General features: G+C 46.3%; 1 protein-coding gene across 3 annotated transcripts in view; it reads right to left on the bottom strand.

Annotated features, from left to right (window-relative positions):
* LOC126538307 (uncharacterized) overlaps window positions 1-13,038 on the bottom strand; it is a 75,715-nt gene that overhangs the window by 24,552 nt on the left and 38,125 nt on the right. The gene's annotated exons all lie outside the window — the stretch shown is intronic.

Consider the following 13,038-nt stretch of genomic DNA (forward strand, 5'->3'; position numbering starts at 1 on the left):
TTTAGCAGTAAATCCAAGAGAAATGCGTAAGCACTACGCAGCACTTTTTTGAGGCAGTGGTTCCATCATTTAAACCGTGTCTGCCACATTGCAACGCGTTGTTTGGGAGCACCCTCGACACGTCCTGCCTCTTGGAGGAGCGTAGTGCAACCAATGTTGGTCCGAAGGTGGCCACAGTCAGTTGCACTTTATATAGTTGAGGCATATATATATATATATGCATGCCTCTACCACCTAGCAAGGTTTCCAAATTTCACAATACTTTCCATTTCGGTAAAAGCGAGAACAAGGTGAAAGCCGGAGCCAACGTTTCGACTAGTGGACCTCACTTTTTCAAGGCGACATATGCTTTCCTCGGCATAGTATATTTAGTTACGGTTCTTCGTAAATGGAGAATGGGTAAGGCGAGTGGGCGACGTAGCGAACGAGGGTGTGTTAGCGGTGAGAGTGTAGAATTGAAAAGGAAGGTGTGTTATTCAATGTCACTGGAGGAATGTGAGGTAGCGTCGTGTGTTAGTCGGTTGACGTGTACTTGACGTTTTGTTAAGATCCCCGCCCCAGTGTGCGTAACTAGCCGCATGAGTGTCACATTTGATTATGAATATCTTGCAAAAGCGTTCCAAGAGACTCACACAAAATAAAGTTCTTCAAATACGATTTCACGTTTCCAATATAAACGTATGCACTAATCATAACAACAAAAAGGTGATTCAGTAACGTTTGTTAATTATGTGAATACTGACTAAGTGTTATCGCGAACACTGTCCGGCAAAGATCATAAACTGCCTGTGCGAACATATTTCCCATAGCTAGAATTGTATTTTTATTGATCATACCGCTGGTTTAACTGTCTCACTCGCAAATTATACAATAAATTGTGAAGCTCAACTTCACGAAACTGCATAGCGGGTTATATGTGTTGCTGTGGTGGAGTACTCCGTTATAATTTTGAACAGCTGTGGCTTTTCAACGTGCACCCAAAGCACGGTACACAATTTTTGTTGCATTCCGCCTGCATCGAATAATGAATGCGGCGGGTAGGGAATTGAACCAGCGGCCTTGTGTTCAGAAGTTCAATGCCACAGCTACTGAACCACTACGGCCGGTTCACTTACAACCTCAACTAGCACCCCGGTACCCGCTGCGGAATATATGCGCATGGCATTACTTTCTCGTGCGCGAACGACAATGCAGGGAGCAATACCGTACATTGGAGAATGGCCTCAAAGTCAGAAATGTACATGCAAAGAAGGTGTGCCTGCCCAGTGTTAAAGATAAATCAGTACACGTGAGAGTCAACTTGAACAACACGACTGCGGAAAACTTAGCAGAAATTCTGTAAAGCTTTCAACATACGGCCTTCCATGCACAATAATATAAAAAAAATTCAGGGGTTTTACCTGCCAGAAGCTCCCTCTGTGAGGCACGCTATAAGAGAGGGGGGTAGGGGGTCTTGAAGCTCTAGATTCATTTTGGCCTCCTGCGGTTCTTTGTAACATGTGCCGAATGCATGCTTTTGCGTTCTGACCAAATCAGAATATAACCGTCTCGGCCAGGATCGAAGCCTCGAACTCGTGCTGAATAGCATAACGGCATAGCCTCTAGGCTACCGGCTGAGATTCCTGGCTTATATTGTTGAAAAGTTGGAAATATGATGTTGGTCCGGCGCATTGCACAGCTAATGTACCAGTTCGCGTAAACAGAAATAGGAAACGCCTGTCTGGCATCAACTGGCCCAAGTCATACAGGCAACAATTTATACTCCAGTTCTTCACGGGCACTTTACGTGGGTCTCAATGAATAGCAACCGAACGAACTACAGGAGAGAGCCTTCGAAGGTTAAAGAGGGGAAGTCAGACTTCAACCTTACACCAGAAAATTTAATTTCAAGCTTTCATCACTAACAACACCTGAAAAGAAATTATTGATGCGCATAAGGAAGGTTAGCGATATCGACTGAAGACAGTTTATTTAATATCATGCTAATCTGGAAATGTTGATCTGCGAGACTGGACATATGATTATTATCCAGCAAGCTATCTTAATGGGACGCTATTCGAAGCCTTAAGCGGTCCCTTCATCAAGTTTGGGCAGTGCAAACAAACAAGTGTGGCGTGTGAAGCACGAAGTGGTGACTGTACCTGCAAAGTGTGAAACGACATCGTCACGCCAATACAGGTTGGAATTTGAAACAGAAGGACGACAACGGGTATTCACGAGGCAGCCACACTATGAGCGAGCGAGTCAATGTAACATGCACAAATGCCTTTACGCAAGACTCACAGGTTGAAATGTCACTGACCATGGCGCGTGAGTATGGTTAATCTTTAAATGTGGAACACGTAGTGCCGCCACTACAAACACGATGTTTAAAAAAAAAGAAAAAGCAGAAAAAAAGAGGCGGACCTTGTCATAGGATTCTGAATTGGTCCATCGATCCTTACCGAAACTGCCGTGTCATCAACGCTCAACCATAGAATCTTTGACCTCATTCACAAAATCCGTTCGTCAAAAAGGCCCGCTTTTTCGAAGTGAACGAGCCATTACACCGAGCACAACGACTCTGCAATTGGTCTCGAGATAAAAAGAAAAACGCCTAATAAGTGAACGTCGCCGTCTGCGTTTTACCTTCGGGCAACACGTAGCAAGGAATTGCATAAGGAAGGTGAAATGCGATAAGAGCGATTGGCACCATGCTAAAACAATGTGTCATTCTAAGTTGAGGAAATACACCGCTGGATTCCGCCATTACCTCACCAGATAAAACTCGAGCTGACTGGTACGGGCACTTCCAAACGGCTCGTATACCTCCAAACAGCTGTTGCGTGGGCAGCCGGACACGAAAGTGCTAGTTCGCGTTTTGTTGGATGAAGTCATCCAGCGCAGTTTTGTGGCCGAGCAATTGACTGAGAAACTATGTCAATTGTGAAGTACTCAATCACTAGTGTCATACAGTAGGACATTTTTGAGGGCATCATGACACGAAGACTTTCCGACGCGTGCTTGTAACCGAGTTCAGTGCATAGTTGTCACTGCGAATCGAAGCTCTCGTCTCGACTAAGATCTGCGACCAATCCATTCCATGTCCGAGTAGAGACTTTGCCGACAACTTCGAGGACCGACATTACGAATTCACCGACATCGATCAAGCGTAAAGCCCAAAAGCTATCGACGTGTTAATTGGCTGTGGCTGATACTGGTCATTTGCCACGGGAAACGCACGGAAACTGGACAACGGAGTCAAAGCCACTGAGACTTCATTAGGCTGGACTCTGCATGGACAAGTAGCATCTGGCATTATACAGTCGCGCATTTCAACGATACAATTGTACTGAAAGCGGCAGTGACGTACCATAAGATGACCACAGTTTACTACTGGGACCTGAAAAATTATGTGGATAATCTCCGATGGCCATAACAAGACCCGGGTCACACACCCTGTTCTGGATTTATTCAACAGCGGAGAAAATATGGAGAATCGTCATTGCGTAGTTTCGCTTACATGGAAACAGAAAATCCGCAACGACAACATTCGAGCCAACTCACGGAAGCGTTTAACTCAACTTCGAAAACTTCGGCGATACCCTCAGCTTCTGCGAGAATGTAGTGCTGTCATACGCAAATATGCTAACGATGATGTAGCCTAGAATGGAAATCAGCAAAAAACCACAGTGTATTGCATGCCACACCATGCTGTAATCCGCGAGGATCATCCAACAAGCGTAAGAGTGGTCTTCGATGCTTCCTCCCATGGAAAACGAAAACTTTCGCTTTACAACAGCCTGTAGTGCCGACCGAACCGTACTGCCGATCTCATAGGGTTCCTACTTCGCTTCAGAAAACATTACATTGCTTTAGAAGCAGGCATCAAAAACGTGTTTCTGCAAAAAAGCGTCACCAGCACAGGCCAAGAAGCTTTACGATAGCTGTGATTGGAGAAAGAGCCCAGGCCAGGTCAACCGTTCTCTAACGTTGGCATAAGGGGCATGGCTAGAGCACTATTCGGCACGACATTTAGTCTTTTTTGGGCGGCGGCCAACCGTCATCATCTTGAGCAAATATTGTCGGTTGCTCCGAAAAAACAGAAAGGCTGTGGGTTTCTATTTATCTTGATGACATTTTAACAGAAGTGGACTCCGTCGTAAGCAGGTCCAAGCTGCGGTCAGAAGCCACTGAGGCATTCGCAAGTGCATCCACGAAGCTCCGAAAATAGGCTTCGAACGACGCACGCGTTCTCAGCACACAATCGATGCAACCTCCGGAGTTGCCTCTCAGACAACTTGCAGAAGTAGTGAAAGTTTTGTGAATTGTATAACATTTTCACCCCGACGTATTTTCGTTTAGGCCCGGAAGTGCTATGGAGCTTGTTTAACAAAGAACCGATAACAAGTGGTTCATACCATGGACGACGTTTTGCCTATGCGACCCTCTAGGCATGCCGACCCTTTCCACAATAAGGATCAAGATCTTTTCCCAAAAGCTTTGTAGGAAAGCAGCTGACTGGGAAGAACAACTGCCACTGGACGCTTTACACGATTGGAAGAATCGCTGCAATGAACTTCCACAGCTCTGGGATATTGAAATTCTCCCGTTATACTAACAGGGCATACATGGACTTCGCGACAAATACGCAATGCTTTTCTTCGCTGACGCCAGTAATTGTCAGCATGCGGCACCTTTTCCTACAATTGCACAGCAGAAAATACGAACAGCTCAACTATAGTCTTGTGCAAGTACAGGCTGGCGCCAATCAAGGAGTCAAGCCTTGCCAGACTCGAACTGCTAGGCATTCTCGTCTTCGAACGAATGTACCAGTATGTGCGTCAAGACCTAACTGAAGGCATATCAGCGCAGTTTTGGATTAATTCGATGACTGCAGCGTACTGAATTACCGGAGATTCTCCCCGATTAAAAAAACTTCATTCGCCATTGCGTAACGGAGATTCAGAGCAGAACGAATATCCCATTGCGGAGGCATTGCCCTGGAAAGCATATTCCTGCTAATCTTTCTTACGAGCGACGTCTCCGCCCATGAATTGACAACAAAGTGTGGTGGGCAGGACACCATTGCCTTAATTGTTAGGAGAATGAATGGCCAGCACACCATAGGCGGAACTCCAGCAATCTCTCCAAGTGTAACAGAGGAAAGTCCTTATCGGGCATCATCTTTGCAAATCGCCATGCAAACCGAATCACTAATCATGGCTATTCACAAATACAGCACAAATACAAATTGAAACTGCACCATGTTCGAGCTTGGATACTACGATCTGCCTCGAAGCTGGAGAAGTTTCCCGGGGAGCCCTGAATGCCGAAGAATTGCAAGCCGTCCAACTATACTGAATAAAATAAAGGTACAAAGCTCAGCCTTCTCGCAAGAAATTGACCACGTCTTTAAAGGAGCTCAGCATACAAAGTATTCACCCCTTCGAGACCTGACCTGCTTTATCGACAAGGGAGTTCTACGAGTCGCAAGGCGCCTACAACTCAGCAAGAAATCTTGCGATGAAAAATATCCAACCAATGTACCACTACTACTGCGAGCTCCCCTCGTCGTGTAACACCATCGACAACTTCTTCATGCCGGAGTTCGTGATACACTTGAACAAATAAGGGGAAACTTACGGATATTACGAGGATGGTAGGTAGTCGAAAATGTCAGAGGATTCATCGTGTGCCAATGCCACAACGTCAGACCTTTCTGAGAAGTAACTGCACCATTCCCACATTCTTTTATTCCTAAAACCAGCGCCGACTGGAACGACCTTCCTTCCTACATCGCTGCCATTTCTGACGTTGGCGATTTCAAGACTGCTGTATTTTCAGCCGTTTTGTAATACCTATTATTGTATAATTATGTACTTTTTTTTTCTCACTTACCACTCCTTTCTGTAATGCCTTCGGGCCAGGAAAGTATCCGAAATAAATAAATAAAGATTGGAGCCCTTTCAAGTCCCCAGGCTAGATTTTGCTCGTCCCCTCTACGTTAAACATCTAGATGACTACGCCAAAGTTTATATTTGCCTGTTCACGTGTGCCGTGGTTGCAGCTGTTCACCTCGAACTAGTCGAAGACATCACCGCACCAAGTTTTCTCAACGCTTTCCGATGCTCTTTGTCATCGCGGGTACTTCCTTCTGTTATATATTAAGAAAACGCTGTGGCGTTCGTAAAGAGCGAGAGAGCTTTTGATATTGCGGAAATCATTCAGAAACGAAGTTTATATCTACATCGCTAACCATAATATCAAATGGAAATTTATCGCCGCTCATGCACCGTGGCGGGCGATTTCTGCGAGACACTTATCAGGTCTATCAAACTGACATTGACGAAATTCATCGGTAAGGTATTTCTTACTGAGAACCACTACAAACAACCCTAACTGAAGTAGCAGCTGTGATCAGTTCCAGGCCAATCACGCACGTTTATAGCGACTGCCGAGATCTGGACCCTCTCTTCCCGTCTCACTTTCTCATTGGAAGGCGAATATCTGCACTTGCCGAGCTAACACTTGGTGAGATTACATAAACAGTCGTCATATACTACCCAAGTGGGAACAATGAGAGAAAGGTAAAGCCAGTTCCACGCAGTGAAAGCTGTTAAAACAGCGAAACTGGTTGTCCTTTTCTCAAGTTCGAAATCGTGTTGAGCGCGGTTTTCATGAAATTATTTTGTCTCGCTGTCCTCATTTAGCTAGATTCTAGCTTCGGTTCTGGATTGCGCACTCTTGACTTGCGTGAGGTTGTGATCGAACCGCAGTCTACCACACAGCTTGCAGCTATGGCCGCACTCATGGTCGAGGAGTGCGCTCTTGAACCGTCCATCGGCACCCTCCGTGGGAGGAATCTCTCTGCTTCGACGGCTCTGCTTGGCCTCCTACTCTCGAAGCTGGAGGTTGGCTTGCTTCCACATGCGCTTGGCTTGCGTTTCCCGTTCTCGATCCTCGGCGATAGCGGCTTCCGTCCGCTAGAGCTTTCATTGTCCTTCTCGCTCTCGAAGCGAGGCATTTGCGCAATGTCGGCGCTGCCACTCTCGTGCGAGCTTCGGCATTTATTGTGCACTCGATCATCTGTATAGTATCATCATCAAGTGTGTGCGGGCGCATCAAACACACACACGCACACGCACACACGCACACACACACACACACTGAAACAAAGAAAAGAGGCCTGCGCCTCCGCAGCATCGCGAACGGTATGAGCTCGGGGTTGCTGTCCATGGCAGAACGCTGGTGACTGTTACCCATTCGCCTGCGTCTGCTGTTAATCAATCTATTATCAAGTGGTGGAAGTGATGGGTTTCGACCACCCTGGAAATTCGGAGGCGCACTCTACCCCACATTATGCCTGACAACGCATGCCCTCCTCCAACGGCGCCGCCCACCCTGGTTTGTGCCGGTGCCGTGCGTCAGCGAGATCCCTTATTTCTCCGGCAAAGACGGCAAAGTTGATGATTGGATCTCCTCTTATGAGCGAGTGAGTGCCCATAACCAGTGGGACCATGATACCAAGTTGAGAAACGTCGCATTCTATTTTACGGACGTGGGAAAACTATGGTTTCTAAACCATGAAGCCGACCTCACTTCGTGTTGGTCTTCATGACCAGCTTCAGACAAGTTTTCCGTCGGCCAGCAGTACGAAAGCTTCGCGCAGAACAAGGCTGCACACACGATCCCATGACATCAGAGAAATTTCACGAGCTATATTAATAACATTGTTGACCTTTGCAAACAAGTGTGACGTGTCCTTGTCAGAGGAAGTGAATATCAAACATATAATGAAGGGTATTGAGGACGACGTGTTTTATATGTTATTATTGAAGAGTCCTCACACTGTCATCAAAGTCTTCCAATAGTCTTAGATTTACGACGAGTTGCACAGGCAACGACTTCACACCCGAGGTCCCACTACGCGCGTCGACTCTGTCAAGTCGTGGAGTCGACAACCATGCTTCTCTGTTCCTGAAAATTCAGGCGTTCGTTCGAGGAGAGGTCGCTCGCCAGCTATCTTTGATGTATTCGATCCCGAAACCACCACCCGTTTTGCCACTTACGATCCGCGATTGCATTGAAGAGCAAGTTTCCCAAGCCGTCCTTCCAACCCGTGAGCAGACCAGTCAGTGCACCTCTCATGTACGCTGAAGGAGTTGCCTGATCTCGTCCACAAACTCTCTTGCCGCCCTCTATCCATCGACCGCATTTCAGACAGCATTTTCCTCCTATGTCACTTCCAGACCGACAGCATTTTCCTCATATGGCGCTACCAGGCCGACAGCATTTTGCGACTCCTCAACCCCGGCTCGGACCTTACCCCCACCAGTGGTGCACCTTAGATGACCGTCCAATATGTTTTGCTTGGGGTGATGCTGGTTACGTGGCACGCGTTTGTCGTAGTTGAATGCTTCCTTTCCCGAAGAACCGGCGAGCGCCACCTTTCCATGCTCAGTTTTCCTCTTCGCCTTCTGACCTTCCTACCCCTTCCGTTTTCTCTGACCGTCCAACCGCGTCTTCCCGCCGCTCACCATCTCCATGTCGTCATTCGCTTTCTCTGATGCGGTGCAGTACCGTGTCCACTGAGCCGGACAACTGACGGCAGCAGTTCCCGAGGCACGAACTGCATCCACGCCGCAATGCCCAAGTCCTCGTCCCTCTCCACCCAATGTATTTCTTTCTTTCTTTCTTTATCTGTTTCCATTGCTAAAATACAATGACGAGGGCTAAGATAAAAGCTGCAATGAGGCAGCTTGAGGTGCCCTTAGCCCCCGTGTTACACGGTGGCAGTGAGTAGCGCAATCAACCGTACGCTAAGAACATTACATATCATCGATCAATTCAAGAGAATTTCCTATAACGGAACAAACAAAAAAGGAACAAAGAAATGAGATAAGGGCAAATAAAAGCAATGCAGATGGTACGAACCACCACATTACATACACTTGGCAATACGTGAATAAAAGTGAAAATCGCGTACACTTGACGATGCATAATTAAAGGTGAAGAGATACGATGGTCGATTAATATTGGAATAATTAAGAGAAAGAAAAGGACAAGCGAAAATTATGTCATTACACACATTTAACAAGACACACATGTGAAATCAAGTGAAAAAGAAATTACGCTTGATTCATTATTTAGGATAAGGTTCTGATAAGTAACGACAGTTCTGAACGTGTTATGTTAATGATGTCAATGCCAGCGTCATTTAATGAACTAAGTATTCTGGGTAATTTATTTTTCGTCATTTGGAAACCGTAGTTGGTTCTTGAGGGGGGTATAGACCAATATTCTCCGTGACGGGTGATATAGGTAGCTGTATTTCTTTGCAGACAAGCAATTTCATTAAATACGCTGTTTTCAGAGTTTGAGTTCGAGTGCCATACACGAAGGAGAGAGCGGATGTATAGATTGTAGATTGTAGGTATGTTGTATTGTTTAAAGAGGTGCTCACTGTGACTGATTTGGCATGTCTGTCGAAGGAATCGCCGTCCTGACACTTGTGGATGCAGGAGCTGCCGCGTTCTTAATTCCCGCCGAACTCTGTCACACACTACGAAAGGTTTTGACGACTCCCTCCGACTTCTCCCTTCGAACCTAGAGCACTCAAAATGTTACGCTTCTCGCGGCCTGCACTGCTCTCGTCTTCAATAAAGGACTACTGTATACCGTCGAAATCGTCGTGATGCGCTCGTGTTACCAAGACGTTATGTTAGGCTGGGACCTCCTTGGAAATAATAACGCCGTTACTCACTGTTGTCACGCCGAACTCTAACTTTCTGCACTTGCTAACCTTGAGACTATCGAAAACCGCCCTTCTAGTGATGAACTGTGTCCAAAGACAATGCCGACCCTCCTCCGTGCTTTCCATGCTTGTACCTGTGTCATGCGCCGCTATTTCTGATGGCACTCTTCTCTTTACGCCCTCTGAAGCGTTCATTCTCCGCACATCTTCTCCACTACCCTTTGCTCTCCTTACTCTTCGCAGTGGCGTCGCGAAAATGGTCGTCGACAATCCCACGGCGTGCCCTATACCTTTATATCATAGTGAATGCCTAGGCCACGGTCAACTGGTCGCCACCTTTTGCATCTTTGACGCTCCTGCCGCTCCTACTTCTACGGATGTTAGCGCACTTGCTTGTGACCCTGCGGTTCATCAGTCACTCCTCGACGTTTACCCACAGCTGCATCGACGATGAAACATCATCTTCAGAACTAAGCCAGCTTCTCGCTCTCCTGCAGAAGTTCCGCGCTTCTTTCGACAGCCGTGCTTCTGGTTTGGGCCGCACATCGACCTTTCTTCACCAGATAGATACCGGCAGTCGTGCACCTCTACGGCCCCGCCCTTACCGAGTATCCACCTCTGAGTGTCGTGTCATTGATGACCAGGTTGCGGACATGCTCAAGCGTGCCGTTGTGCAGCCTTCAAACAGTCCCTGGGTGTCATCAGTCGTTCTCATTAAAAGGATAGCTCTATTCGGTTCTGCGTCGACTACCGCCATTTGAATAAGATAACGTGCAAGGAGGTTTACCCGTTACCGCACATTGATGCCACCCTCTACTCTTTGCTGGGATCGTAGTTTGCTGGATTTACGTTCCGGATACCGGCAAGGCCCTTTTGCAACATCTCATCGACGTAAAACGACATTTTTAATACCTGATGGATTATACGAAATCATCGTAATCTCTTTCGGCCTGTGTAACGCTTCAGCCACTTTTGAGGGGATGACGGATAATATTTTAAGCGGCCTCAAATCGAACACATGTCTATACTAGCTGGATGACGTAGTTGTCTTTTCCGCTCATTCCCTAACACATCTCATCCGTTTCGAGAACGTTCTGAAATGCATTATTGACGCAGCACTTCAACTCAACTTGACAGAATGTCGTTTCGGCACCTGAAAGCTCACTATTTTTCGCTATATTTTATCACGACACGGCATCCTTCCAGATCGAGCCAAGCTCCGCTTTCTTACTGACATTCTACAACCAAAGAAGTTCATCATCATCATCATCAACCTGGTTACGCCCACTGCAGGGCAAAGCCACCTCCCATACGGCTCCAACTACCCCGGTCATGTACATAGTGTGGCCATGTTGTCCCTGCAAACTTCCTTAATCAAATCCGCCCACCTAACTTTCTGCCACCCCCTGCTACGCTTCCCTTCCCTTGGAATCCAGTCCGCAACCCTTAATGACAATCTGTTATCTTCTCTCCTCATTACATGTTCTGCCCATGCCCCATTTCTTTTTCTTGATTTCAACTAAGGTGTCATTACCTCGCGTTTGTTCCCTCATCCAATCTGCTCTTTTTTATCCCTTAAGGTTACACGCATCATTCGTCTTTCCATAGCTCGTTGCGTCGTCCTCAATTTAAGCAGAACATTTTCGTAAGCATCCAGGTTTCTGCCGCATACATGAGTACTGGCACGACACAGCTGTTATATACTTTTCTCTTGAGGGATGGTGGCAAACTGCTGTTCATGATTTGAGTATGCCTGCGAAACGCACCCCAGCCCATTCTTAATCCTCTGATTATTTCAGTCTCATGATCCGTATCCGCGGTCACTACCTCCCCTAAGTACATGCCTTCCCTTAGCACTTCCAGTGCCTCACTACCTATCGTAAACTGCTGTTCTCGTCTGAGACTGTTAAACATTACTTTAGTTTTCTGCAGATTAATTTTTAGACCTACCCTTCTGCTTTGCCTCTCCAGGTCAGTGAGCATGCATTGCAATCGGTCACCTCAGTTACTAAGCAAGGCAATATCATCACCGAATCGCAAGTTACTAAGGTATTCTCCATTAACCCTTATCCCCAATTCTTCCCAATCCAGGTCTCTGAATACCTCCTGTGAACACGCTGTGAATAGCATTGGAGAGATCGTATCTCCCTGCCTGACGCCTTTCTTTATTGGGATTCTGTTACATTACTTATGGAGGACTTCGGTGGCTGTGGAGCCGCTATAGATATGTTTTAGTATTTTTACATACGGCTAGTCTACACCCTGATTCCGTAATGCCTCCATGACTGCTGAGGTTTCGACTGAATGAAACGCTTTTTCGTAATCAATGAAAGCTGAATATAAGGGTTGGTTATATTCCGCACATTTCTCTATCACCTGATTGATAGTGTGAATATGGTCTATTGTTGAGTAGCCCTTACGGAATCATGCCTGCTCCTTTGGTCGACAGAAGTCTAAGGTGGTCCTGATTCTATTTGCGATTACCTTAGTAAATACATTGTAGGCAACGGACAATAAGCTTATCGGTCTGTAATTTTTCAAGTCTTTGGCGTCCCCTTTCTGATGGATTAGGATTATGTTAGCGTTCTTCCAAGATTCCGGTACGCTCGAAATCATGAGGCATTGTGTATACAGGGTGGCCAGTTTTTCTAGAACAATCTGCCCACCATCCTTCAAGAAATCTGTTAACTTATCCTCCCCAGCTGCCTTCCCACTTTGCATAGCTCCCAAGGCGTTCTTTACTTCTTCCGACGTTACTTGTGGGATTTCAAATTCCTCTAGATTATTCTCTCTCACATTATCGTCGTGGTTGCCACTGTTACTGCATAAATCTCTATAGAACTCCTCAGCCACTGGAACTATCTCATCCATATTAGTAATGGTATTGCCGGTTTTGTCTCTTAACGCATACATCTGGTTCTTGCCTATTCCTAGTTTCTTCTTCACTGCTTTTAGGCTTCCTCCATTCCTGAGAACATGTTCGATTCTACCCATATTATAATTCCTTATGTCAGCTGTCTTACGCTTGTTGATTAACTTGGAAAGTTCTGCCAGTTCTATTCCAGCTGTAGGGTTAGAGCCTTTCATACATTGGCATTTCTTGATCAGAGATCTGTACTCTTGCGATAGTTTACTGGTGTCCTGTCTAACGGAGTTACCGACTTGTATTGCACACTCCTTAATGATGCCAATAAGATTGTCGTTGATCGCTTCAACACTAAAGTCCTCTTCCTTAGTTAAAGCCGAATACCTGTTCTGTAGCGTGATCCGGAATTCCTCGAGTTTGCCTCTTACCGCTAACT

The sequence above is a fragment of the Dermacentor andersoni genome, chromosome 4, assembly GCF_023375885.2.
Source record: "Dermacentor andersoni chromosome 4, qqDerAnde1_hic_scaffold, whole genome shotgun sequence".
Classification (NCBI taxonomy): Eukaryota; Metazoa; Arthropoda; class Arachnida; order Ixodida; family Ixodidae; genus Dermacentor; species Dermacentor andersoni.